This window comes from Dromiciops gliroides, chromosome 1 (genome assembly GCF_019393635.1).
Source record: "Dromiciops gliroides isolate mDroGli1 chromosome 1, mDroGli1.pri, whole genome shotgun sequence".
NCBI lineage: Eukaryota > Metazoa > Chordata > Mammalia > Microbiotheria > Microbiotheriidae > Dromiciops > Dromiciops gliroides.
In genome coordinates this window covers 349,388,623-349,415,821 of record NC_057861.1, presented here as the reverse complement: position 1 = coordinate 349,415,821, position 27,199 = coordinate 349,388,623, and the positions used below count along the sequence as shown (strand labels likewise).

The window sequence follows — 27,199 nt, the reverse complement described above, 5'->3', positions numbered from 1 at the left end:
ATTTTCCTTATTAATATCTTGTCAAATGATCCTCAAATTAATTAAATGGCATATATTAAATACCAATTGTGTATGGGGTTCAACACTTCTAAAATAATCAAAGGGACCATGGCATTATATACATATATTCTATAAGAATTTGTATCAGACTTGGTATATGTTTTTAAAAATGCAATTCACATTGGTAATATAGAAAATAATTGATTCTCCAGAGAGATGTTGATGTCAACCAGCATTTATTAAGTACTTACTATTTTCTATGTACTATAGTACCTAGCTGCTATCATAGAAGTGGAAGACAGTCCTTGTCCTAACATATTCTAGTGGCATTTCTAGTGTGTGTGTGTGTGTGTGTGTGTGTGTGTGTGTGTGTGTCTGTATGCCTAAACAAATTTATAATATGCATATATGTAAAACCATATATAAAAGTGCATATTTCCCAAAAGCCTATGTTCTCTATTTATAGGTGGTCAGAGGACTCCTATTTCAGCTTCAGTACCATCCTCTGTGACTGGCTGCCTCCCACAGCTTCAGCTATTATCCTTATCTACACCACTCCTACATCTACATCTCCAGCCTCAAACTCTGTTTTGTGTTCTAGACCAAAATCTCCAGCTACTTACAAGGTATTTTTATTACCATTAGAACAGCAGCAGCAGTAACAATAATAGCTAACCATATAGCACTTTAAGATTTGCAGAGCACTTAAGACAGAGAAACTCATTTGAGGCACACAACAACCTTGTGAGATGGATGATGCAGTTCTAATCATCCCCATCTGACAGATAAGCCAACTGAGGTTCAGGGAAGTTAAATGACATTCTCATTGCCATAAAGCTAGTAAGTGAGGCAGGTGGGATTCACCCTCAGGTCAACTATAGCTTGATTCTAGTACTTCATTACCTGTTTCTCTAGAACTTCCCCTTTTGATTTCACTAACTTCATACATTAAGATCATGTTGAAATGAATTTCCTATTTTGTTAAGTTTTTCATGATATCTGACTAGAATTCTGAGGATTTGAATTCCATGACATGTGTGCCTGGATTCAGGGGATTTTTCTTTTTACAAGGTGAGAAAATGAGGTAGAAGTGAGAGCTATTTGAGTGTTTGCAGCAGTGTCATGCAGGAGATCAGCAATCTGCTGAATGCTTCTCAAATTCACAGAGCAAAGACTGGAGCCTGGAGTTTCTGAAATCGGGGAGCCAAACAGGAAGAGGATGTCATAAGAGGCTGTCTATTTAGGGCAGATGCACGGAGTCCAATTCCATGTGAAGGAAGCAATCAGCACTTTGTACTGAAGCCAGTCCTGGTATGTGACAGCCTTCATATTTGTTAATGAGATTAATAACCTGAGATGAAATATGGACTGCCAAATTTCTACCCCCTACTCCCAACCCTATCTGGCTTTGCAGGACAGATAGTTTCCTCATGCCCTTGTGTCTTCTTCAAATTTGTTCACTTTTACCATCAATACAGAAATTTTACATGGGAGGCAGGTATGTTGCATATATTTGTGTATGAGGACTTGTTATTTATCTAGCTATCCTAGACACTTGGATATTTGATTCAAGGTTCCTGTCTGATTTGCTAGTAGGACATACACTGGATGGAGACATGAACTACATAGAGTCTCCATATCTCCACTTTAAATTGAAATATTGTTGTGATTATGCATTTGTGTGGGATGCCAATTATATATTTTTGGCTTTGTCCAAGATCTTTAAATATATTTGTGGAGGCTGGAATCAAGTTAAATCTACCTCTAAAAGCAGTTACTAAATGGAGATTTTTTTTTCTTTTCAAGATCTACATTGTAATATGGAAGATATACATGTGTATGTATATATGTATATGTTTACATACATGGATATATAGAAATATGTATTTTTCCAGTGAAAGCCCTACTGGTAATTTAGGGAACTTGATTCATGGAACCAGTATATAGTTGTGTCCAAGTGACAGTGTGTATTTTTGTGAAGGAGTGTTATACTTTATGGAAGTGTTATAGTAGATTTTATTAATTTCATTTTGTATATTACATATTTTTGAAATGAGGTGAATATCCGCTATAGGTATTCAGTTATTGGAAAACTGGTACTCAGTAGTGGGATTTGATTTTCACTGAGGAAATGTTGCTTTGGAATACCAACTGAGTTTTGGTACCTATTGATTTGAAGAAAATATTAAATAGACTTTGCCCTATACCATTGATTCTCTACATAAATGTTAGGCAATAGCTAGGCATGTGGGAAGGAAGCCAGTGAAATAGCTACTACACATTAGTTAGTTGAGATGGTAAGGCATTTTCACAACCCCAAAGAGAAAACCATCAAAGAAAGTATTTAGAAATCAGTTATTAAAAACATTACTGTCAGACAGTCAAGGCTCATGGAAGATGGATGTAAGACCCTGGGATTTGTACTTCTTCCTAGCTTGGGAAGAGAAGAATCTAAGTTTAGAGTTTCTTCCAGCACAGCAGGAGTTTTGGAAGATCTTTTGAGTGAAGGATAGGAGAAGAGGGGCATGAACAGGATGCTGCAGGCCCAGACAAACACAAACAGTACAGCAACACAACTTCAGACTTTTGGTACTGTCATCATCAGGCCTTTCTTCAAACCCATGGGATACCATGAGAGGTACCCTCTAAATGGGCAAGCAAGAGGCAGAATTCTATGCTACCTTTTCATGGGTATTGACTCCAATAGTTTGAGTGCTTAGAGAAAAAAAAATGGACCCCTGGTATTTACTTCCTATTCTGTGCCTTACTTCATTACCCATTTTTATGTCCTTTTGTAAACAATTAAAAAAAACCCTTTTAAAAACAGACCTTAATAACGTTTTTATTATTTCTCACAGACAACTGTGATCAACCCTGTATTTTCCTGGAATTCATGTCTCACTCTGCCCCCCATTTTTCTTGACAACATAAAGGCAAGGGGCAGCTCTGGAATCACCCAGGGGAGTATGAGTTCTTCTAGGACAAGGTTGGAATCTTAATTTCCCATCCAACAATTAGGTTTTGCTGTCTAAATAGGGGAACTGTTAGGAGCCGTTTCCTAATTACACTTGTAAGAGCAGAATTACTATGAAATTAGGCAATTTAAAAATCTGCCTCATTCTAATTGAGTCTAACTTAGTGATGGAAGGCTGCATAAGCATTAGCTCATTGAGCCAGTGAGGAGAAAAATTTTGTAACTCTGTCATCATCATTCAGCTCTTCTACCTCCAGTCAAATGAAGGTATAAAAGGCTGATGTTGAATTCCCTGATGTTTGGTCACTGCTACTAATCAGTTACCATGAAATTGAGTTCTAGAGATAGATAATAGTTTTTGTCCTAAATAGAGAGTAAGAAGCCTACTCTGTTCTGAAAATCCTGGCTCTTATATATCTTAATTTAATTCCCCTAATAATACTACTATTTTCCAAATTAGGGAAGAAGACTAAAAATTGGAATTAAAGTGTTGAATATAATTTGAGGTTGCCATTGAGTACATGAAACATTCCCATCTGCTTCTGAATTACTATGACTATAGTTGGGCACACAAGATCATGAATTCCCCTGGTTTATTCTAGCTGATCATGTAAATAATTAAATACTTTTAAACTTTGAGATGATAAGGCAATACCCTATTATTGGTCACTGAACAGCAAGAGGCAGTGCTTTGGTGGATCTTTAAAATGGTAATTTTCTGCCTGAAGATGACCATTGGCAAGAGAAGACTGATCTGGTTAACTAGTAGACATGAACTTTGAGAAGCTAGTGTAGAACCGAGATGAACTTTAACTATGCCTAGTCTCATTAGATGTGACACTCTCTTCCAGGACTGAGCCTGGTTCCGATCATGTCCATAACCATAGCAGAGGAGCCCCCTATTGGAGAAAAGAGATGGTTGTGTATCCTGGGCCCATCAGTGATATCTTACTATTAGATGTGAGGTGTTTGACAGGAAGATTCCAATCAACATCAAGTAATTCATTCCTTTATAGTAACTTCACACGTGTTTGAAGTCCATCTGAATTTGATATCTTTCTTTTTGAACCTCCATTTGAATAGCTCTATGAAATGGTAGGAATCCACTGGAGAAAAATGGGATGCCCCATGCTTTGCGGAGACTCCCAGACTACTTTTGCTTTAAACATCATCAGGAAAATATTTTGCTTGGGAAGGGATTTGTTCAGGAAAATGAATGGGTTACCTTGTGTGCTGAAAGGATCCAGAAGAATTTACACATAGGGCAGTTGGTTGTCTTACCCTTCCATTGAGATTGGATCTCTTATGCCTATGCGGAGAGCCCTACATGGACAGAGATCTCATCTGGAATGAGAATTTCCCTGAGAAAGGAAACTGTCCATTTGCTTTTCTCAATTTTTCACTTCTATTCTTTATTTTATTTCAATTTTTCATTTTTTAAATTATTTTGTGTGTGTGTGTGTGTGTGTGTGTGTGGATCAACACTGGACATTTAAAAGTATCAATCAGACAAAGCTTTGATAAGCTTTTAAAAATGTTGTTTGTTGAATTTACAAAACTTTATATTTGGTGTTGATTATGATCTCTAGATCCATCAGCTTTGGTAGGCCTGGGTCTTCCCTACCATCTCATAGTTTGGGGACTTTACAAGGTCTAAACTAGAACTGCTAGACCTCTTTAACTGATATGTAGACCATGAAGAGATGTACCACACAGTTCTTTTGAGACCTTTTAGTACAAGCACAGGGCAGGTAGTTGAAAGGACAATGTTTAATCCTCCCTAGGATCCCACAGAACTTTCCATAATTGGGGATATGGGCACATGGGCCAGATATAATCCAGGTGATTTTCTGAAAATAGCATAATGTAACTAGAGGGAGAGTGGAGCTGGTGTTGCATAGAATCACTCTTCTCGATTCCAGCTGATCTTGTATTCTAGCTCAATGCTTGGGAGCTTTGGGAATGATGAAGTCCTTATTTACTACCAGTGACTCAGTACTGAAGGGCACTTAGTGAATAACAGAGCCCTCTCCTTGAGTAGAAAGAGTCAATGACTCAGCAGACCTTTAAAGAGGGAGCGATTGCACATTGATTCTCTTCCTTCAGCCCTCCAGGTGGTATCATTTATTTCTGAGACTTCTGGTAAGGGGTAGCCGAGGGTTGGTTTTTCTCCATCTGAAGACTACTGTTCCCTTGTGGCAGACAGAGAAGGTGAATTCAAGCAGGAGAGCTTGAACCCAGAACTAAAGCAGCCTCTTTTTGTTTCCTTTCCAGAGTAGATGACTGAAAATTGATCATGATGTGGAAATGTCGAGGCTTGGAGTTGACCTTATGAATTTGAGAGGTCTTCAGGTCCTGGTTCCACTGGTCTGAGCTGAATGATACCAAGGGATAGTCTGCATCAGAGAAGATGACCACTGATAGGGAAGCCCCAGCCCTATCCTTGAATGACTGATTATATTTATACTATATTTATATATGTAATATGTACGTATATATGCCCAGCTATTAAATTGGTCTTCTTACTGTATCCCTTTGATTTTAAATAATAAAGTAACTAATATTTATAAAGCACTTTAAAGATTACAAAGTATTTTAGATTTGTTATCTCATTTGGATCTAGGTCTTCTTGACTTAAGGTGAATGACTCTATTCACTATAAACATTGCCTTCTAATAAGGCCATTGCCCTGTTTAAAGACTTTCATTTTTTCTTCAGTTATTTCTGTTGTCTACCAAATAAATTATAGTCTGTTTAGGCTGATCCTCCATAATCTGACTCTAATTTACCTTTCCCCTTTTATTACCCACTAATTCCCTTCCCATGTTTGATTCTCCAGCCAACTACATTTCTTCTATTCCTCCATCAACTCTATTTATCCATTTTTAATGCCCTCATTGAAACCTTAGCTCATTCCCCCAGGATAACATTGCTTTTTCTTTTAAATTTGTATAGCATCGTATTTGGATCACTGTTATGACACTCATTTCATATTTCCTTGCATTATATCCATGTGTGTATACATTTTATTTCTCCTACTAAACAATAATGTTTTCAGGCCAGAGACTGTCTTATTTGTAGTTTCACAGAGTCTAGCATTATGCCTTGCTCATAGTAACTATTCAGTAAATATTTGCTGAGTGATGTGTGCTGTATTATTTTCTCTATACCAGAGCTGAATGAATACTTCCTCAACCATTTCTCTTCCTCAGTGTTTACTTGCTCTTTAAGAAAAAACCTTCCTCACACTCAAAGAAGGAAGGGTCTTGATACTGAATATTTAAAGTGATCATCACAGTTATATCCAGAAAATTTTATAAACAGGGCAAATTGTCATGAAATGTTCCACCAAATGTTGAAGGGGAATTGGTTTCCATGGACTAAGATCATAGTTTATGGTGAGGTCTCTGCTTAGGAGCTCACTGGCAGGTGAAACAAGGCTAGGCAGGAGAAGAATTCACCAAGGGTTAGGAAAAATGGGTGCCTTCTGGTAGCTATGAGTTTTAATGACTTATTTTTACAGTGCACTAAGCTTAATTGTTTTTACATGACAAAATAATTGTAAGTCCTGTCAGTGCCCTCAGACAAAGCCTCATTCCCCTAACCTTAGTTGTTACTCTGTCACTGACTGATATATCCTTTTTTTGCCCATTTTCTTTGGAGTCTTAGTGAACCACATCTCATCACCACAACCGTATAAGTGGCAATTTGTCCCATATCAGGAAGCTAGGTTGCACAATGGATAAAATGCTGGACCTGGAATCAGGAAGACCTGAATTCAAATCCAGCCCCCTTCAGACATTTATTGTGACCCTGAAGAAGTTACTTAACTTCTGTTTGCCTCAGTTTCTTCACTGTTAAATTGAGGATAATAATAGGACTGTTGTGAGAATAAAGTAAAAGAGTTATTGTAAAACATTTTGAAAACTTTAAAGAACTATATAAATGTTAGTTATTATTATTATTGTTGTCCTACAGCTCTTTCCTTTTCTACCCCTAACAAAGTTGGGAAAAAAAATCTTACACTGGTAACTTCCACTAGCATACTGACTCTTTTGGGTTTCAAAAGAAATGAGTTTATCATTGAGTTATCTCATTTACCTTTGAATTTCTCTGTAATTGTAGGTTGAATGACTTTATACCCTAGGATAAGGTATGTCTGAGATTTACTTCATGTGGGCTTGATGATTTTTTACTCATCTTGAGTTCCAATTTTCTACGAATTATTTTTGCTCTATGCTTTCTTCCTCTCCTGTCTGTTAACAAGCAATCTACACTGAATAATGATCCTATCTATACCTTCATTGTTTTTCCTTTGTGCTCCCCAAATAGCTAAAATGGCTTCTTTTTTCATCCATTGCCAGCCTCATCCTGTTCTAAGCTTCAATGTTTCTGGTGCTGTTCTTATAGGACCATTCCATTCTTCATCCTAAGCATCCTTCCTTGACTTCTCTCTTGTATCTATATAGGTTTTTGAAAATTAGTTAATTTGATGAATTCCCTGTATATCCACATCAATTTTTAAGAATCCCATCTTTCTGTCTCATAGGAATCATTTCAATGTGTATCTTCAGAATTTCATTCTTGACAGCTTTATAACTCTTTAAAACTCCATAGTTTCTGCAGAATTGGGGGCCCACAGTTCATACATAAGCTTTTTACAATCAGAGAGTAAACACTATACTAGTCCCACTTTTCCTTCCTTATATAACACAAACTTTAAGATATACTGATTGTTTTCCCTTAATATTTCCACAATTTCTACTTTAGCAACCAGTTCCCCCTTGTTGATCAAAATCATGTCCAAAATAGCAGTTCCCCCTTATTGATTCCTTTCCTTTTTAAAGAATGAAATTATTAAGTAAGTCAGCAGTTTATCATCTGTTTTGCTCTTCATGGACAGAAGATTCCAGCGGTCTGGAAGTTGTAGTGACACATTGAATAGAGTGTGGGACTTAGGAGTAAAAAAGACTTGAATTTGAATCCTGCCTCAGATACTCACTACTTATAAGAAACTAGGCAAGTCATTTAAACTCTTTCAGCTTTAGTTTCATCATCTGTACAATGGGGATAATAATAGTACCTACTGTATAGTACTTAGGTGAGGACCAAGATATCCCAGGTACTTTGTAAAACATTTGCTACACAATGGAATATGTATGTTACCACCACCACCACCACCATGACCATTATTATCATCTCTTCTCATCAGTATGGATTCCTTGTTTCATAATAGGACCTTTGGATCTTCATGGCCAATCTATGTAACATGTGAAGCCTCACAGGATCTAGCTCCTGCCACTATGAGAAGAACCTCATATCTTTTATAAATCTTCTAAAAGTCCAGGGGTCCTCCTATCTGGCTTCTATGTCATTTTCTTCTACCCTTCAACCTCCCAAAACAGGCTTTTCTGCTCTTTTCTTTTCCTTTGGAGGTATTAAAAGGAGACTAAAGAGACATTTTTCCAGTCCTGCAGATTCTGGTGTTCTCAGGAAACCAACTGGCCTTTTTGTGCATACATAACTTTACTTTGACATAGGCAGAAATACAAATATTGTGCAATTTTTGCATTTTTCAGGAAATTTTCACTGGAAAATTCCCTGCCCCTTTTCATTTGCTAGGAGTGAGCTCCCCAATTCTCTCTTGAACTTGTGGCTAACTTATGTGGCAAACTGCTTGCCTCCCATGTCTGTTCACTATGCCAGAGGCTTGGTCCAGATCCAAGTCATGAAATATCTTCATGACTTGGTTTCTTAATCTATAAGATGGAGGTCATGTTCATGGTCTCCCTTTCCCTTATTTTTTAAAGGGATCAAATGAAAGGATGGATGTGTTTTGCAAACATTTTGTAAACCAAGTGTTTTGTAAACCATTAAGTATTACAGAACTGTCAACTGATAATAGTGACATGATGGTTTCAGAGCTGGCCCTGGAGTCAGGAACACCTGGATTCAAGTCACATTTCTGACATATATTGGCTGTGCAGCTGTGTGACTCTGGGAAGTCTTTTAATTTGTCAGTGCCCAGTCTCCAAGAATGCAATTTCAGAGTAAGGGCTGAGATACATTGGTAGAGGGGACTTCCTCACTGGAAATAGCCTATATCAATAAAATCCCTAAGAAAAGGTAATAATGAGGATGGTAATGATAATAATAAGATAGAAATAAAAGTTGTTTATTTTAAAAGAGGATAATATATAGATAACACTTCCTTAATTTCCTAGTAGCTGAACTATGAGGTATTAGCCAGAGAGATCACTGTCTCTGAATTCTGTTTTCTGTGAGTCTTCAACACTCCTGGCTGGGGGCAACTGGGTGGTGCAGTGTATAGAACACCAATCCTGGAGTCAGGAGGATCCGATTCAAATTCCACCTCAGACACTTGACACTAACTGTGTGACCCTGGCCAAGTCACTTAACCCCCATTACTTTCTTCTCTACCCCGCCCCCCAAACACAAACAGAAACAGAAACAAAAACAAAACACCACTCCTGGGCTGCTACATTGATTGTTTGAGTCAACAAAGCACACAATGACCATTCAGTATTAAAACACTTTAAACTGTGAATTTGGAGAGTTTGGAGTTACTGTCAGGATAAGGGATTTCCTTGTAACTTTTCTTCCCCTTGGAAGTACTATGCTTCAAATGAATAACATAGTATTATGGTACACAGGAGACATTTCTACTAAATTAGCAGTATGACAAGGTTAATACTATCATGAATATTTCAGATTTTTACTAATGTAGCTGTGTACTCTGCCAAATTATCTGAAAGCAGCCAACTGATTTATATTCTTAACATTCTAGATGTGAGTTCCAAATTTGGAATTTAGGTCATAGTATTTTTCAGCTGGAAAAAAGTACTTTGGACATATTTCCTGAGGAGACTATTTGGCAAATCAACTTGTCATTAAATTGACTCATAGATATCAGCATTATTCCCATACTTCAATGCATTTTTTCTTGCTATAAAAATGTAGTTTATTATAAGAGGTAGATCGCCAGTGCTATGCTCATTTTATTTGGTTATTTAAGAGGTTTTTGTATTTACGACAATTTTTTTTGTTTTTCTTTTCAACAAAATTCTAATCATCATCCATGAGACCTTGCATCAAAGTTAACCTAGTTTATAGGATATATGGAATGGAATGTTAGAGTTGGAAGAAAATTTGAGATCATCTTAGCTCCACTTTGATGGGTAAGAGAATTGAAGCTCATAGAGATACCTAAGACTACACCAAGAAGTAGGTAAAATATAATCTTTAACACTCTTATATGAAATGAAAATCATATGAGAAGCAATCGATAATATCTAATTTGTTGTTTACAAGCACATGTTAAGGGCTTTTTTTTATAAAACCCTTTAAATATTTCTCATGTGAATATAATTCTGAAGTCTTGGGTGATTATTCTTTTTTAAATTGTTTTTCTTGTGATTGTATGAATGAATAGCTGATGCTGAAAAGTAGACTAAAGTCTCTTTTTGTAGTGAAAATTATGTTCAAATGTTTGCTTATCAGTACACCAATGGACTGCTCTATCAAATCTCTTCTCATGCCTCTAAGACACACGTTGTGAATAGATTTCTTAAAATATGAGGCCTGGAGGCCTGCATGGGAGGAAAAGCAAAGAAATAAATGGTAACTTGGTTGCTTGGGTACTGATGCAACATACAAGAGATTTATTACCCATTTCTACAGAACAAAAATCATTCTATGGAAGAAAGATGAATTATAAAGGATAGATCATACTAATTTTATTGCAGCTTACCTAAACATAAAACATTTCTCTTAAGATAAATCAGAAGAAGGAGCCAATTGTGCAATAAAGATACCACTGTTAAAAAAATGTGGTAAGAACACATTTTTCAAGGACTTTATTAAAAATAATTTCAGGAGGCAGGGCCAAGATAGCAGAGAGAAGCCAGCAAGTTGCCTGAGCTCTCCTTCAGTTCCCTCAAAAACTACATTAAATCAGGTCTCTGGATGAATTCTGAAACTACAGAATCTGCAAAGAGACAGAGAGACACAGTCTTCCAACCAGAGATAATTTAGAAGACTTCAGGAAAGGTTGGTCTCACTCAGGCAAAAGGGAGGTGCAATACAGCTTTGAGGGGGTTAGGGCAAGTCAGCAGGAAGCTATAGGCCACAGCCAAGCAACTGAGGCCCCTGGATCCTGGTTCAACAAGCTGGTGGTGCAACAGGCTAGTGGTGAAACCCCCCAGCACCAGTGGGGATGGCAGGCTCCCTGCTAAAGTGCTACCCACAGAACAGGCACAACCAGACATGGACATCCCAGCAAGTCCAGGGCAATGAGAAATCCACAAGCCATAGAGGCCTCAGTGTAGAAAGCAGTGACACAAGAAGCTTGAAACAGGGACCCTGGTACCCCAAGAGCAGACATCATCTTAAAAAAAAAGCTACAGTATGAGTAAGAAACAAAAAAAAAGAGCTTTACCACTGAGAGCTTCTGTGTAGACAGGGAAGAGGCAAACACAAATTCAGATGAGGAAAATGCTCTCAAATTGCCTACATGTGAAGCCTCAAGAGGGAATATGAATTGGTCCCAAGAACAAAAAGACTTCTTGGAAGAGCTCGAAAATGATTTTAAAAATCAATTGAGAGAAGTAGAAGAAAAAAATGGGGAGAGAAATGAAAGCAACACAAGAAAATTATGAAAAAAGAATCAGCAGCTTGGAAAAGGAAGCACAAAGATTGACTGAAGAAAACAATTCCTTAAAAAATTCATTTGGCCAAATGGAAAAAAATGTGCATAATCTCACTAAAGAAAACAATGCCTTATAATTAAAATTAGACAGTTGGAAGATAATGAATCCATGAGACACCAGGAATCAGTCAAACAGAATCAAAAGAATGAAAAAATTGAAGAAAATGTGAAATACCTCATTGGAAAGAAAACTGACCTGGAAAACAGATCCAGGAGAGATAATTTGAGAATTATTGGACTGCCTGAAAGCCATGATAAGAAAAAGAGTCTAGACATCATATTCCAGGAAATGATTAAGGGGATCTGCTTTGATATTATAGAATCAGAAGATAAAATAGCCATTGAAAAATTACACTAATCACCTCCTGAAAGACCCCAAAAGGAAAACTCCAAGGAATATTGTAGCCAAATTCCATAATTATCAGGTGAAGGAGAAAATACACCAAGCAACTAGAAAGAAGTAATTTAAATATCATGGAACCCCAGTCAGGATTGCTCAGGACCTGGCAGATTCAACATTAAAGACTGCAAGGCTTGGAATATGATATTCCAAAAGGCAAAGGAGCTTGGATTGCAGCCAAGAATCTATCAGCCAGCAAAAATGATCATTCTCTTTCAGGGGAAAAGATGGACATTCAATGAAATTGGGGACTTTCAAGGTTTCCTGATGAAAAGACCAGAACTGAATAGAAAATTTGATCTTAACATACAAGACTCAAGAGAAGTTTAAAAAGGTAAACATGGGGAAGAAAGTTACTCAATAAGGTTAAACTGTTTGCATCCCTACATGAGAAAATAATACTTATAATTCTTGAGAAATGTATATCTATTTGGACAGAAAGAAGGATTATACATAGAGGGTATAAATATAAAATGTCTTTGATGTGATTATATAAAGGAAATTAAGGGTTAAAAGGGAGTTTATGGGGAGAAAAGTAAAGGGGAGGTAGAATGGGGTGAATTACATCATATGAAGAGGTGCAAAAAACCTATTACAATAGAGGGAAAGAAGGGAGGGGTGAACATTGTTTCAACCTGACTCTCACTAGATTTGATTCAAAGAGGGAATAGCATATAAATTCATTTGGATAAAGAAACTTAGCTTATTCTTTAGGGAAATAAAAGGGTAAGAGAAAAAGGGGGGACAGATAGAAGGGAGGGCAGAAGCAAGGGAGAAAAGGGTAAAGGAAAGGGAGGGGGTGATAAAAGGGAGAGCAGATTGGGGTAGGCAGGGGTAAGAAGCAAAACACTGGTGAGAAGGAATAGGGTGAAAGGAGGGGGGAAAAGTACAAAGGGGGTAAATAGAATGGAGGGGAATAGACAGTAATAATAACTGTGAATGTGAATGGGATGAACTCTGCCATAAAACGGAAGTGAATTGAAGAGTGGATTAAAAACCAGAATCCTAAAATATGCTGTTTACGAGAAACACATTTGAAGCAGAGAGATACACACAGAGTAAGGGTAAAAGTCTAGAGCAGAATATATTATGCTTTAACTAAAGTTGAAAAAGCAGGGGTAGAAATCCTTATCTCAGACAAAGCAAATGCAAAAATACATCTAATTAAAAGAGATAAGGAAGGAAACTACATCTTGCTAAAAAGCACTGTAGATAATGAAGTAATATCAATATTAAATATGTATGCACCAAGTAGTATAGCATCCAAATTCTTAGAGGAGAAGTTAAATCAGTTACAAGAGGAATTAGACAGCAATACTATACTAGTGGGGGATCTCAATCTTCCCCTTTCAGAATTAGATAAATCTAGCCACAAAATAAGTAAGAAAGAAGTTAAAGAGGTGAATAGAATGTTAGAAAAGTTCGACATGATAGATATCTGGAGAAAATTGAATGGGGATAGAAAGGAATATACCTTTTTTCTCAGCAGTACATGGCACATTTTCAAAAATTGACCATGTATTAGGCCACAAAAACCTTATAGTCAAATGTACAAAGGCAGAAATAGTAAATGCTTCCTTCTCAGATCATGATGCAATAAAAATTACATGTAACAAAGAACTATGGAAAGGTAGACTGAAAATAATTTCATTCTAAAGAATTAGTGGGTCAAACAACAAATCAGAGAAACAATCAATAACTTTATCCAAGAGAATGACGATAATGAGACAACATACCAAAATCTATGGGATGCAGCCAAAGCAATGCTTAGGGGAAATTTTATATCTCTAACTGTTTACAATAATAAAAAAGAGAAAGAGGAGATCAGTGAATTGGGCATGCAACTTAAAAAGCTAGAGAAAGAACAAATTAGAAATCCCCAATTACATACTAAATTAGAAATCCTGAAAATTAAAGGAGAATTAATAAAATTGAAAGCTAGAAAACTTTGAGCTGGTTTTACTAAAAAAAAACCCCAATATAATAGATAAACCACTGGTTAATTTGATTAAAAAAAGAAAGAAGAAAACCAAATTACCAGTATCAAAAATGAAAGGGGTGATTTTACCACCTATGAAGTGGAAATTAATGCAATAATTAGAAACTATTTTATCCCAACTGTATTCCAATAAATTTGACAATCTAAATGAAATTGATAAATATTTACAAAAAGACAAACTGCCCAGGTTAACTGAAGAGGGAATAAAATCCTTAAATAAGCCCATATTAGAAAAAGAAATTGAACAAACCATTAATGAATTCCCTAATAAAAAACCTCCAGGACCATATGGACTACAAGTGAATTCTACCAAACATTTAAAGAACAATTAATTCCAATATTATACAAAGTATTTGGAAAAATAGGTGAAGGAGTTCTACCAAATTTCTTTTATGACACAAATATGGTGTTGATACCAACACTGGACAGAGCAAAAACAGAGAAATAAAAGTATAGACCAATTTCCCTAATGAATATTAATGCAAAAATCTTAAATAAAATATTAGCAAGGAGATTACAGCAAGTGATAACCAGGATAATATGCTATGACCAGGTGGGATTTATACCAGGAATGCAGGGCTGGTTCAACATTAGGAAAACTATTAACATAATCAACCACATCAATAAGAAAACTAACCAAAATCATATGATTATCTTAATAGATGCAGAGAAAGCTTTTGACAAAATACAGCACCCATTCCTAATAAAAACATTAGAGAGCTTAGGAATAGGTGGAGCTTTTCTTAAAATAATAAACAGTATCTACCTAAAATCATCAGCAACCATTATATGTAATAGAAATAAGTTAGAGGCCTTCCCAATAAGATCAGGGGTGAAACAGGGCTGTCCATTATCACTTCTGTTATTTAATATTGTACTAGAAATGTTAGCTTTAGCAATCAGAGAAGAAAAAAGGAATTAAAGGAATTAGAATAGGCAAGGAGGAGACAAAACTATCACTATTTGCAGATGATATGATGGTATACTTAAAGAATCCTAGAGAATCAACTAAAAATTACTTGAAACAAAAAAAATAATTTCAACTAAATTTTCTTCAATGAGAAACCATGAATTTGTCCTCAGACAAATGGATTCTCTTATGATGTGATGGCTTGGGTTGTGAAAGCTTGTTAGGATCTCTCAATATTGTGCTGTTGTCCTTTGTACTGAGTTATATGTCTTACATTGCTGTGGGTACCACAGTAGTTAGGTTTTGCCTTTCATAAAAATATGTTCCCAGGAACCAGACTGAAGATTTTTTCTGGTTATTTGAAAAAAAACTTCCCAGTCCTAATCCCAGACAGGTATGTGGAGAGAAGCACAAATGAGAAAGATTAAAGCAGTATTTCTCATTCAGTGTCAGAGGCTCTACTTTATCAAATGAGATAACATATGTAAAGCTCTTTGCAGCATATAAATGCTAGCTACTTGGTAATTCCACTAGTGCTGATTAACAGCTGGGAGTTTATATAGTCTAAGATTTTTGAATGATTCAGTTTGATGATTTACAAGTGAATTTTACTATGGAGGTGTTTAGCGAGTAATAGTGCAAGTTTAAATGAATCCTGACAATGCAAGTGAGGAATTCTGTGGATCTGGCTGAGAAAGATGAGGGGGTTGATGTGGAGACTGGTGCTTCATTCTACTATAGATAAGAATTGGAGACCAAGATTGTGGATTATAGGACCACAGATGTAGAGCTAGAAAGGGACCATGGGTTTATCCAATCCAAATTCCTCATCTGACAGACAGAGAAAAAGAGACACGAGGTGGGGGATGTGAGGGGGCATAGGGTTAAGTTGCCAGCCAAATGACACACACAGGTAAGAAGTAAATAGCAGACATTATATTTAATCTCAAGTCCTATGAATCCAGTGCTTTTCTTGTCTGGAAATGGCAATGATGAAACTTGGAATCTGGAACAGTGACATTTCATAAATTGATTAAAGATATATACTAAGAAAAAGTTTCCATGTATTTTCCCAGTAATTAATGTGGGTACTTTGGATGAACTGGATAGACATACTTAAGGGTGTTACTGTTTTCTCAATTAAAAAATGGAGCATGTCTGAAAGTTATTTGAGAAATTACTTATCTGGTCTTGTAATTTAAGGGGTGTTGTTTAAAATTAATTTTTCTGGGCAGGAATGATCAAGTGGGGAGGGGAAGACATTGATATAACAAAACCTTTTAATTTCTCCAATGTCTCAAAATGTATGCAGGATTTGAAATTTCATATTGATAATGAGACATTTGATAAGTGGGTCATATAAAATGCATCTGGATATTCTTGTGTTTTAGGATTTGTTATTTGCCATCTGTAATTTAAAAGTGCTCCAGAATTTTGACATTAATTACTTGAAATAGCAAAGCGGTGTTCCTGTTCCTGATGCTACACAGTCACTAATTCACTTCACTCATGTAAATTATGTGAAAGTGTACTGTTCATGCAGCTGACTTCCAATTATATTCACTGCTAGAATGATGACAGCCCTGGAAGGCAGTGCTAAGGAGCAGAAGATAAAGTAACTAGCTTCCATATTACACTGCCAAAAAGAAAATAGGGCACGTTTGCAGCCAGACAAAGAGTCACTGAGATCAGAAAGGAATTGAGGCCAGTGGATAATGAGTGGTCAATACATTAGATGGACAGCCACATTTTTTGAGTGGGAAAGAACTGGCTAACTAGAACGTTTATATGTACATGTATAATCTAAGGTATTCTCAGTATTTTTGTGAGTGTAAAAAAACCCCACATTTCCAAAATAAACAACTTAAAAGAAAACACAGACTAATGTCATGTTTAAAATTAGTGGCAGACAAAGAACCAAATGTCACTGAGTGAATTCCTAGCATAACAGCATATTGCCTCACCTGCTCTAAGATCAAGGCTTATTTCATTCCTAGTGTGGGAGAGTTTTGGAAGTATAGAACTGGCTAGATCACAGATTCTTTGGACCTATGGTAGGTTATTTTGATTCCCTGTTTTCCTTTTGCCTATCTGACCTTTCCTTTTCCATATCCTTTGCTGGATCTTCCTCCAGATCATACCTTCTAATTGTAGGTATCCCTCATAGTTCTGTCCTGGGCCTTTTCTTTTTTCTCTATACTATTTCACTTTGCGATCTCATCAGCTTCTATGGATTTAATGATCATTTCTAGGCTGATTATTATCAAATCTACTGCTGACCCCAAATTTAGCATCTCCAACTGCCTTTCAGATAGCTTGAACTGGATGTCCATTAAGTCATCTTAAATATAACCAAAACAGAATTCATTATCTTTCCTTTAAATCCCCCTCCCAATGTCCACCCCTACCTTCCCTATTACAATAGGGGGCAATACCATCCTCCCAATCTTTCAGGCTTGCAACCTAGGAATCATCCTGTATTCCTCACTGTTTCTCTGCCAACATATCCACAGTGTTGCCCAAGTTTGCTGATTTAACTTTTTCAGTCTCTCTTGAATATATCCCCTTCTCTTGTTTTAAATATATTTGCATGTCGTCTCCCCTATTAATTATAAGCTCCTTGAAAGCAAGGGTTGTCTCTGCCTTTTTTTTTTTTTGTATTTCCAGGACTTAGCATGGTGCCTAGCACACGTTAGGCACTTAATAAACATTTATTTATTTATTAGTTGACTGACTCCATGGCATTTCTGGGGAATCAAGTCTACTGCATGGCAAATGTGGCAGCCATTTAATTCAGAGACCCTTGTCTGATATGATTCTGCTCGTGGATAATGTACTTTGAAGTTTACAAAGTACTTTCCTCACACTCACTCTGTGAGGTAGGTGATACCAGGACTTTTGTACCTCAATTTTACAGATAAGGAATTTGAGGCTCTTGGAAATGAAATTGCTTGTCCAGCCTCACACATCTAGGAAGTATCAGAGCCTGGATTTGAGCCAAAGGTCTTTTTTTTTTACTCTAGATGCACCATTTTTTTTCTACCAACCTATACTGCCACTCAAGATTGACTCTTGGACCAACCTAGCTTCCAGTAAGATACTTCCAAGAAACAACTTTGGGCCACTATCCTTCATGATGTTCTGTACTAGAATACTCCTCTCGTTCCAAATCTGGGCTCATAACCCTAGGATAGTTAGTGGGCTCTGGGGTTAAGAAGTGATGTTAAATTTTCTTCCAATGTGTTTCCCTTTGAAACTTGCATATGTTAACTCATTCTTTGGTATTTCTCAAGACAAACAGTACAGTCATTTCTCAAGACAAACAGTACAGAAAAGGATAAGGCAATAATATGCATTATGGGATTGACATAATTAATTGCATTCAGTATATTTTAAGGTGGTTTTAAAGATTCTTCAGTGTAGAACCCTGTTAATTAGTTTAGAATCAAAGTATATTTCTGACACAGACTGCCATATTTTCAAATATTAACACAAATTAACTTACATTATTTTCTCAAGAAAATTAAAATGAAGTTAAAATTGGCTGCAGATGACAATTTTACTTCAGATGAACAGTTATTGGTGGAAGAAATGAAATTAATTAAATGACTTTTTTTAGTACTCTTCCTGGAATATTGCTGAGTGATCATGCATAGAAATAGGAACGTTTTGTTCTCATTTCAGTGATTTTACTGAAAACACTTCTCTGTAGCCAAAAGGCTGGGACAATGCTATCTATAATGAGATTTACTCAACATTTATGACAAAGGCAAAAATACCTGTTTTTAATAAAGTGATATTTTTTGGGAAAAAGGTTTAATTCACTAGGTGGCATTTATGGTTCTTGCTTGACTCAAAAATAGTAGATTATAATTAATTCATTAATATTACAGCTAAGACTCCATCAGCCAAATATCTCAGCTTTTGAAGTTGTTTTAAAAGAGATGATGACAATGGGCATGCATTCTTTTTCTTTACCATTATATTAAAAAAATGATTTCTGTTTCTTCTAAGTGTTCCTTAATGGGTGAAACAATAGTATATATTCATCGATTATAAACACGATAACACCCTTGAACACCCTGTTCAAGAATTACAGTGACTCCCTACTTCTTACCACATAAAATGAAAACTCTTCTCATTAACTTTCGTTTTTTTTTTTTTTTTAATTTAAGTGAGGCAATTGGGGTTAAGTGAATTGTCCAGGGTCACACAGCTAGTAAGTGTTAAGTGTCTGAGGCCGGATTTGAACTCAGGTACTCCTGACTCCAGGGCCAGTGCTCTATCCACTGTGCCATCTAGCTGCCCCCTCATTAACTTTCAAAGTTTACATAATCTATCCCAACCTATTATTCATCAGGCTCTTTTCCACTCCTTCCCAACATCTCTAATCAGGTACTTCATTTATGTGTTACCACCCTTTTGGGGTTAATCAACAGGCAAATTGGCAGGACAGGTCCCAAGAGAACAGGTTTTACTACTCTCAGGGTTCTAGGAGTAACCCTGAGGGTCTGTCATATATAAGGCCTGAACTCTGTGCTCATAGAAAACTGGCCAATCAGACTTAATTATATATTAGAAAAGGATATTAACTAAGGTATTATAATATGAACAGTAGGTGCAAAACATCCCTGTACTCCAGGGTCAGTTTTCCCCTGAAAGGGGGCTCATATTTAAAGTATAAAGGTACTAAGACAAACATGTAAGGAACATGTGTCAAAAAGGTACCATGAAGCTCCCGGTAGTTCTTTTCTCCTTTCATAAAGTCCTCATGAATGACCATAGGTATAGTTCTTTTCTAGTCTCTGAGGGATGATGCCTTTGCAAAGTCCTTAGATGATTTTCATCATGAAAGGTCACATAAGAGATTCTTACATTAGGTGGAATTTTAAACTATATGCACTCTATGAATATTTTCAACTAGGAGAGTCATAGAATTTTAAATCATGGAGGATGTTAGAAATTATCTGAATCAGCCCATTCATTTCCTTAACTGAAGAACATAGCATTTATCTATTACTTTCTTATCTGTATCCCTTTTTCATTGAGCCGCTTAATCAATGAATCTTAAATGTAGAATGCTGCACTAAATGACAGCCAATCAAAACCAACTTGTCTTGTAGCAATTAAAGTTGGAGGTAGTTCATTTGGAGAATTCCTATTCTGCTGCTAAAAAGTAAAGGAATGGAAGTATAAAGATTAATTACTGTTGCAAACTCCACAGGAGCCTAGATTTAGATCTGGAAGGGATCACCTCACTCAATCCCCTCATTTTACAAGTGAGAAAAAGAAGACCTGAGTTTTTTTGTGATTTGCTTAAAGATCACAAAGGTAGTAAGGGGCAGAACCAGAATTTAATTCATCTGACTTCAAATCTAGGGCTTGTTCCAAGAGACACTCAATACTATCTTCTTTTCATTTGTACCTTTATTCCTAAGGATTGGGGTAGGAATCTAACCTGTGATTGCAATGGTATAGGGAGCTCCCTGGTAATGACAGGTCCTATGCAAATGCTAGTTGACACCTCTGCAATTGGTTATTTTAGAGAGTGGCTCAGATCACTGAAAGGTTAGATGACTTGCCCAAAGTCACATAACCATCAATGTTAGAGATGGGACTTGAACCTAGGTCTTCTTGGATCCAAGGTCATATTTTTATCCATGATGGCAAGGTCTCTTTAGCTATACTTAAAAGTGTAGTATAACTATCAGTAGATCTATTACTAAGCATGGAAGACATATGAGAAACATGTTTCTTCCTTTATCTAATATGTACTTTTCACTATTATGTTAGACATCATCTTTTCATATAACCATTCCATTACCCATGCTAGACTTATCTTGTACTACTTCCCTAACCCGGAAGCTTTAGTTTCAATTAGGCAAGAAATCTCATCAGTTCTGCTTCCTGTATATCTTGCCTCCATCTCCTTTCTATTTCAACTGCTATTAGCCCTAATTCAGGCACTCATTGCCTCCTTCCTGGCCCATTGGAACAAGCTCCTTAATTTATTTTCCCTCCTCCAGCCATTCTATTTGTTTTTCATATTGATAGTCAGTTTGCTTGCCTTAATGTTCAACTGTGATCATATATCTACTCCTCTAATAGTTTAAATGACACCTCATTGCCTACGAAATAAAATCTAGACTTCTTAGTTTCATGTTCGTGGTACTGCCTAATCTGGCTGTCTAATCTTTACAAACATATTTCACAGTACTCTTGAAGTCCTAACTAGAGAGGAATACCAGCCCCTCTGCCCTGGGGTGCTGAAAATGAGAGGGCAATAACATTTGCAATCTTCCTATAGCACAGAAACATTTGAGTTTAGCACTATGTAACTAGTAACAATTCATTAAAATAGAAAGCACATTTTCATCACCACAGCGGCCCCCTGGCAAACTCCTCTGCAGCTGACCCTACCTGCCAAACCTGCCAGGTGCTGTCTCTGGGTCTCTTCAGAACTGAATTGCCCTGGGCATCAAGACTGCTGGTTTCTTCTTCATGTTGGTTATAATTCAGCTAAATTGTACTCCTCACCCAAACATTCTCTGTGCTTTCCTGACTGTGTACTTTTGTTCAATGAATTCCATATGCCTGGAATTCACCAGTGCATTTCCTTAACTGTGTCTGTTAAAATCCTATTTACCCTTCAAGTCCCTAATCAAATGGCAGTCTTTCTTCACACACACACACACACACACACACACACACACACACACACACACACACACACACACACACACTCCTTCTCACACGCCCCTCATGGAACTGATCTCTTCTGCAGAACCCTTGTAACCATTTGCATTTCTCTCACATCTATTCTATTTTGTGTCATAGTTATTTAGGTACATGCCTCTTATCCCCTACTAGATTACACACTCCTTGAGGGTATAAAATAAATGTTATTTACCTATTTTAGCACTAAAAACCACAAACACATGATTGGCATGTGATGAATTTGTTTTAATTGAATTAAACAATTTTCATGCTTATTTCTACTCATTTAAGGAGGGAAGAGGATGGGAAGGCAGAGAATCCAGACCTGTGATTTGATGAATGTAATGAACTCCTGGTGTGAGAACTCCCTCTAAAGATTTAGGCTAGGGGCAGCTGGGTGTCGCAGTGAATAGAGCACTGGCCCTGGAGTCAGGAGGACCTGAGTTCAAGTCCAGCCTCAGACACTTAACACTTACTAGCTGTGTGACCCTGGGCAAGTCACTTAACCCCAATTGCTTCACCAAAAAAAATATATTTCAGCTAATTCCTGTAACTTTCCAGTCTTGTAAAGATGCTTGGGGCCCTGAGGTTATTTGCCCATGATCACATAGCTAGTATGTGTCTAAGGCAGTACTTGAACCTACATTTTTCCTGAACTGAAGGTCAGCTCTCTATTTGTAGAATCATAGAATTTTGAGAGTGGAAGAGACCCAGAAGCTTTCCAGACTAACTCATACCTGGAAAAAAAACTTCCCTATAATATACTTAACATCCAGTCTTTTCTTGAAAACCTTCAAGGAGAGGGAATCCACTCCAACCTAAGGCAGCTCATTCCATTTTTGGACAGCTATAATTATTGGAAAACGTTTCCCTCTACTCAAGCATAAACCAGCTTCTTTATAAATTCCACCCATTGCTCCTTGTTCTGCCCTCTAGAACCACAGAGAACAATTCTAATCTTCCTTGCATTTGCCAACTATTCAAATACTTGAAGAAAGCTATCATGTTTTCCCTAACTCTTCTCTTCTTTTGCTAAAAAACGCTCACTTTCTTCAACCAATCTTTTATACGTCATGAACTTAAGACTTCAATTTATGAATGTCCTTCCTAAACTATGGCACTCAGAACTAAATTCTGATGCTATCTCACCAGGCTCGACCTAGTATATCTCCTTATTCCTGTTTCTCTCACTTTACTCTAATGTGTACTAGCTTTGGAATATGGAGTGGGGGTGGGGAAGTTGGTACTCACTGTTGGTTCCTATTGACCTTGTAGCCCAATGTAACTCTTAGGTATTTTCAGACAAAGTGCCATCTAATTATTCCTTCCTCATTTATACTTTCAAAGTTGTTTTGTGAACACAAAGGAATTATAGACCTAGAGCTGACAGAGACCTCACAAGCCATCTAGTTCAACCGGCTCATTTTTTTTTTTTTGGTGAGGCAATTGGGGTTAAGTGACTTGCCCAGGGTCACACAGCTAGTAAGTGTTAAGTGTCTGAGGCTGGACTTGAACTCAGATCCTCCTGACTCCAGGGCCAGTGCTCTATCAACTGTGTCACCTAGCTGCCCCCTAAACAGCTCATTTTTTTTTTTGTTGGGCAATTAGGGTTAAGTGACTTGCTCAAGGTCACACAGCTAGTATGTGTCAAATGTCTGAGACTGGATTTGAACTTTTTTGAACTCAGGTCCTCCTGAATTCAAGGCCCTTGCTTTATCCACTGCGCCATCTAGCTGCCCCTAAACAGCTCATTTTTAAAATGAGTGCGCTGAGATTTAGAGAGGCTAAGTGATGTTACCAAGGTCACTCAGGTCATTAGCCTCACAGGCACACTTGGAACCTTGGTCTTTTGTTTTCAGAGGCAGTGCTTATCCCATTGTGCCACAGTGTCTCCTTTTTCACATTCCTTGTTAGTGAACTTCATCTTATTAAGATCAGTCATTAGAAAAGTGGTTTCAAAATGTTTTGGTTCCATATGCCTCATATCCCTATCACTAATATTTTTCAGTATGTACTCTAATCTATGTATATTTACTAATTAATAAATTATATACCACATCAATAATTACTTATATTATAAAACTTACAGAAAATAAAAATTATAAAGGATGAGATAATGGTGAAAAAATTTGATTCTTGAATCAATAGGGAACCATTGGAGTTTATTGAGCAGGAAAGTAACATGATCAAAACCATTCTTTAGGAAGATCACTATAAGGAGGTATATTAAAGATATATTGATGGGGGCAGCTAGGTGGCACAGTGGATAAAACACCAGCCCTGGATTCAGGAGAACCTGAGGTCAAATCTGACCTCAGACACTTGATACTTACTAGCTGTGTGAATCTGGGCAAGTCACTTAACCCTCATCCCCCCCCCCACCAAAAAAAAAAGATATATTGATGAGGGGGGAGACTTGATGAAGGGAGGTCAAATAAGAAGCTATTAGAATAGTCTTTGGGAGAAGTAGTGAGGGCCTAAACTAGGGTTGTGGTAGGAGTAGAGAGAAGGGGACAGATATGAGAGATGTACAGATAGAAGCAATAAGATATGGCAACTGATGTGGAGGGTGTGGGAGAGTGAAGTTAAACTTATGAATCTGGGTGACTGGATAGATGGTGTAAACAATGATAAGGAAGCTTGAAAGAGGTTTTGACTTGGGGATAAAGATAAAGTGATGGGATCTCTGATATGTCCAAATCCATCTGGGATTGTTTATCCTATGTGAATTCCACTGTCACTCAAAACGAAAAAAGGGAAAGTGGGACTTTTCCTCATCAATCACTGCCCTGGATTAGAGATACTCTTAGGGGTCTTCCAGAATTTGTGAAGTGCCCTGGGGTTAGGGGATGGAAGTGCTTGGGGGACCTGTGTGTGACCTTTCCCCAATGGCATCTATGTGACATCTCCTGCATGTGCCTGGGGAGCAGTTAGTTTATAATTGCTCTGAGGGACTGGCAGACTTGAGAGTTGGAGGTGGGGTAGAGATGGGAGTTTGCACAGAGGAAAGAGAAGGGGGAGGGAGGAAATGACAAAGGACAAGGGTAGTGATGGGGAAGTTTAGTCAATCCTCATGATTAATTATCAAAGTGAGGTTGAGATATGACTTAACATTCCCTCATATAATAAGATGATCATACATCCCTTGGGGTAAGTCTCCCATTTTTGAAACCACTGTTCTTGACTATCAAGACATTTTTGGATTTTGATTCTCATTTGCTATGCAATGCTATGTATTCCTATTATTTATTCAAAAATCACAGGGAAAACATTACTGCCTTAGTAAATAAAATTGTGCATATTGGAATGGACAATGAACTGGAAGTCATGCCTGAGCTCTAGAGCCAAGTTTTTCAAGAATTGGCTGTGAGAACAGAATTAAAACATTTAACTTTATCAGTACTCATTTTCTTTTTTTTTTTTTAATTATTTTTTTTAGTGAGGTAATTGGGGTTAAGTGACTTGCCCAGGGTCACACAGCTAGTAAGTGTTAAGTGTCTGAGGCCGGATTTGAACCCAGGTACTCCTGACTCCAGGGCCGGTTTTCTATCCACTGTGCCACCTAGCTGCCCCCATTTTCTTTATCTAAAATAAGGAGATGAGATTAGAAGATAAGGGGTTGGCAGCTTCTAGATCTCAAATTCTTTCATTCTAATGACTTCCATTTTGTTACTAGGACTCCAACAAAACATTCCCTAATAGCCTATGTCTTCTTTGTTTGTTTGTTTGTTTGTTTATTTTTGGTGAGGCAATTGGGGGTAAGTGACTTGCCCAGGGTCACACGGCTAGTACATGTCAAGTGTCTGAGACTGGATTTGAACTCAGGTCCTCCTGATTCCAGGGCTGGTGCTCTATCCATTGTGCCACCTAGCTGCCCTGCCTATGTCTTCTAATAAAACTCCCTGATCCCCTTATTCAATAGTAGTTTGACAATATGAAAAATGTTGTGGAATAAGAGACCAATTCTGCTATTGAATAAAGGGGTTCCACCACTTATACCATTATAATATTTGTCAACTAATTTTATCTCTCTATACCTCTATTTCGTCAGCTGTAAAACAAGTGTTGCAATAGATCATCTATAGGGGCCTTTCCTTTTGAGCTCCAAGTTCCATGATTCTAGAACAATATTATTTTTAGATAAAACAAAAAGTCAACTTGAATTTAGCTACAAACAAAAGTATCTCATTTCCCTCCTCAATAGCTAATTCTCAAACAGTCAGAATTCAGAACACATGTTGTTTGATTTACAATGGCAACTAGTAATTTGTATGAGCAAGACTTAATTTGGAAGAATGCACATGTCATTTTTTTTTCATATCTAAGTCAGAGTTACAATTAGCTTGATTCATACACTGTCACCAGTATATCCACCACAGGCAAAATGAACAATGAGAACTTTTAAAAGAGGTCGTTGATAAAGAAAACTATTTTTCAATTGGGTAATGAATACTAAACATTAACTTTTCCCATTTTCTTCTTGTATTTGTCAGGTTCCCTGTAACATTATAGCTTTTGAGCTGATAATTAAATTATGAAACTGGCTCATCTAAATCAGTGAATTGAAAAGATTTAGATTTATCTGCCCCCAGGTTTGCCTATCCCCCACCAAGAGGGGCAGAATGGTTTTAGTGGAAAGGTCACTGAATTGGATGTCAGAAAACTGGAGGTTGGTTCCATGTACTAAAAGCATGACCTGAGTTTCTGTCTTTCTCATCTACAAAATGCAGATAATTTAACCTGCACATATTTTACCAGATTTTTTTTTAGGATAAAATGAGACAATGAGTATCGTTCATAACTATGATATGCTATGTAAGTATAATCTGTGATTTTTAAATTCTGTTATTTCAGCATTTTTGCCTGTTTCTCCAACTGAAACCCCCCCTATACCTTTTCTTATTTTCCTGATTTTCCCATAAATCTCTACTTAAGACCTACCCATGACCTCTTGCTCTTTTAGCATCTTAGGGGTATCAAGGAATCTGTAAGGTTCTCTAAGTATTTTCTCTTATCCTTTTTTTTTAGGTCTGCATATTTTCTTTTTCCTCTATTAATTACCATTTTGGGGGGTGATGGTCCCTACAATACCATCCCAGTACTTTAAAATGTATATTTCAATTATTTTGTTAAATATTTCCCAATTACATGTAATTTTTTGACATTCATTAAAAAAAAAACAACTTAGTTCCAAAGTGCTGTCTCTTATTCTTGCTATATGTATTAATCATTTCCTTTTCTGATAATAGATGTTCTTAATTTGTAGGGGGGGGGCAATGAAGGTTTAGTGACTTGCCCAGGGTCACATAGTGGTTAATATCATTATTGTCCCATTTATACTACAGGGCCATAAAACAGAAACACGATGATCTTGGAAGAATTTAATTTTTTTAAACTTAAATGCACCATGCCTATAAATAAATGCACAGCATTATCATTGAAAAATTCTAATACCATTGAAAAAATCCATT

General features: G+C 36.9%; 1 protein-coding gene and 1 long non-coding RNA gene across 3 annotated transcripts in view; one reads left to right on the top strand and one right to left on the bottom strand.

Moving 5' to 3' along the window:
* ADCY2 (adenylate cyclase 2) overlaps positions 1-27,199 on the bottom strand; it is a 544,207-nt gene that overhangs the window by 149,784 nt on the left and 367,224 nt on the right. The gene's annotated exons all lie outside the window — the stretch shown is intronic.
* Positions 495-5,424, top strand: LOC122735712. The gene is made up of 3 exons (XR_006354143.1): positions 495-626; positions 1,167-1,311; positions 5,249-5,424. It is a non-coding gene; the product is annotated as an uncharacterized LOC122735712 (long non-coding RNA).